Genomic DNA, 3,428 nt, shown 5'->3' on the forward strand with positions numbered 1-3,428 from the left:
CAAAAAAAAAAAAAAAAAGAACAAGGATATGGGTAATGCTCCAGATGTATTGATTTAGTCAAAGGGAATGGCTGTTTCTTTTAAGGTGAAAAGAGGATAGTTTATTCAACTTGCCATGAAGTGACTATTTAATCTCCATAGGAATGATGACACTCTGAGACTCCCTGTGTTTGTCACTGGTGGATTGGATATTCAACAACAGCAGTGGCTAAATCATCTTTGATGAGTGGCAGCCTCCATGCTAATCCCTTCCATGTCATCAAACTACACCAGACATGAGTTAATTGTACAATTACTGGGGTCCAATGCCCAATCTTGTGTTCATTATTATAAGATATAACTCTTGGGTTTATCACATTACATGACTTCGTACCATCTGACAAAACCCAAACTGTGAGAGGGAATTCTGGTCTCAAGTCACTTTGTAGCCTATCATCATCCTACCATATGGTAGCATGCCAGGAACTAGGGCATAATTTTCTGATGCAGATGGCACATCTTTGCTCCATGAACATATCCACACTGTGGTTCTTGTACTGTGGCTCATCATAGACTTTGCATAGCATACCACAATCATCTCTATTAGAATATTATATATTACTATAAAATACAATAGGGTCTGACAGATCTTATGGCCTAAGTCAGGGCCAGTTACATTATACTGCAGATCTGTACAGAACAGTCCTGTTAGAGTCATAACAAAACTGACCTTCCTGATAGGGCCATACCAAAATGACTCGAATTGTTTATAAATGAGTCAGAAATGTTCTCAGTGACAAGAAAAAAAAGGAAGAAGATGAGAAAAGAAAGGCATCTTAAATGTAAATTCTGCTAGCTACTAATTTCTCTCCTCAGAATAGATAAATTGGAGGCAACAATTTTTTCTTTATTTCAGAGACATGTCCCATAGATGTCTAAGGTTTTAATAATGTCACTTAATCCATGCAGGACTCATCTCCCTCAGTTCTGGGGTGCATGGAATTTATGAAAATCCTTAAGAAACTGGCTGCTGCTTGATCATCTGGTGGGGTTAGAATCATGTCTTTGATATAATAGACCAATGTTACATTTTGATAAACATCCAGATAATGTACATCCCTTTTGAATATATAAGGTTTAAAATTTGAACTGTATATACAGCTGTGGGCCAAGACAGTACACACATGCTTTTATATTTCTTAGGAAGATAAGTTTCTTTTGATACCTTTCCTAATACTATCTAGTAGCTATACACAATCTTCCTGAGGCTGATTTACCATGTGTTTACAAAGACAATCACATCTGACAAAGATACCATTGGAACTTCACTTGGTTGAATGCTCTACCATTTCTCTTCAGGAATGTACTAGCTGATTTTTGTGGCTGGAACCAAATATCTGATAAGAATCAACTCCATAAAGGCAGTATTTAGTTTGACTAATGGATTGAGAAAATATAGTCCATTATGAAAGAAAAGACATGGCAAAAACAGTAAGAGGTAGCTGGTCACATTGTGTCTGCAGTGAATGCTCTACTGCTTTCCCTCTGTTTATCCAGGCTTGGCATTCATCCCATGAGTGATATCCACATTTAGGGTCATCCCTTTTTGTTTAACATTCTATATAAATACTCATAAGACAAATAACAGACGATTGTAAACACAGTTAAGCGAACAATGAATGTTAATCATCCCAAGAATGCACTGGAATTTTATAGTGGCAAGATGGATGAATTACCTGGGAATATAAAGAGTACCATATATTTTAGAAACTATGGAATACTGAAGGTTGAGCTAGCTAATCTCTGCCATGGCACAGGGGCACAATTTTACTTTTCATTTTCTTTGTTAACTAGAGTTGTACTATTTTGGTGAAGAATATGGCTATTGTTTTACCCTTGTCTGTAGAGTCTGGATGAGGCTAAATGAAGAGATTTGGATTAATTGCATTGGCAAAGGAAACCTCAAAATTATCTAATATAGACTCTATCCTGATGTTACTAGTGTTTATTCTTACGAAGAATGTTTTGATGAAAAGAAGGAAGCTGACTAAAGAAAAATATAAAATGTATGGTTCAAGTATTAAAGTGGTACCAGGAATTGGAATGGAGCAAAAACCTGCTTTCAAGAAGATAAAGTGATTAAAAATATTAAATGGAATAAAGGAAGTGATGAACTCAGGGCAAAATCTCACTCATCTAAGCTTCCATCTTGTGAAAAATAATTAAAGAGTAATTTAGGTCCAGGCATGGTGGTACAAGCCTTTAATCCCAGCACTCAGGAGACAGAGGCATGCACATCTATGAGTTCAATATTGGCCTGGTCTACGGAGTAGGTTCAAGGGCAATAAAGGAGATGTAGGCCTGGCATGTGAAATTTCAGAGGGAAGTAAAGACTCTAATCAGGGTCATTTGTTATTTTGAAGTAAGATCTTGTGGTTCTGGTTATCTAAGGCTAAGAATCAGCTGTGATTAACAAGACATCAGAAATACTAAAGTGAAACTTTTGCTTTGCTGGAATACTTGATAGTGATCAGTGGGAGCTGAGAAATTGGCAGTGATTAAGGAGATAAGAAACATTGAGGTGAAATCTTTCAGAACATGTTTTCTAGGAACACACAGAAGTTGATTTCCAGGGGTGGCAAAGGTTGTATTTCACAATGACACCTGAACTTGGTAGTGTAAGAGTCACCCACATGGTACTGGTTTTGAAGACATGAAGGGGTTGGAAAGTTGCTGAGGCTTTGGACTGTGAGAGGCCAGGAGGGACCATTGAAGAATGGATAACCTCAATGGCAGCCAAAGGGCCAGGATTAAGGGAGTCATGTCAAGAAGTTGAGGCACCATGAAAATAGCCTATGAGACATTATTGACAAAAGTTCAGCTCAGTTGTAGCAAAGGATCCTAACATTTTGAAGATACCAATACCATGGGGTGACAACCAAGAACAGCAGAACAAGTGGAGTGGAACCAGTTGGAGCCTAAAAGACAAGCTGTGTATGTTGCAGAGGGTAGAACTGAGAAGTGACCCAAGGTCCTTCTTGGAGGAGTCCAGAAGATCAAGGGTGACTTGTAGACATTTGATATTGAGTTATTTACACTTTTAGAGTTTAGCTTTGCTTTGATTGTGATTGTTTCCTGGTTCTTTCATCTTGAAGTAAGAAACAATTTAATATATTTTTGATATTAATTACAAGAGTTAATAATTGAATTTTAAAACACAGATGTAGAGGCTCACAGTCATCCACTGAACTGAGTACAGGGTCCCTAATGAAGGAGTTAGAGAAAGGACCAAAGGAGCTGAAGGGTTTGTAGCCCCTTGGGACAAACAACAATATGAACTAACTAGTACCCTCAGAGCTCCCAGAGACTCAACCATCAACCAAGGCCTATATATGGTAGGACTGATTGTTCTGGCAGCATGTGTAGAGGATTGCAAAGTCGATCATCAA

Source organism: Mastomys coucha, unplaced genomic scaffold (assembly GCF_008632895.1).
Source record: "Mastomys coucha isolate ucsf_1 unplaced genomic scaffold, UCSF_Mcou_1 pScaffold18, whole genome shotgun sequence".
NCBI classification, from domain to species: domain Eukaryota; kingdom Metazoa; phylum Chordata; class Mammalia; order Rodentia; family Muridae; genus Mastomys; species Mastomys coucha.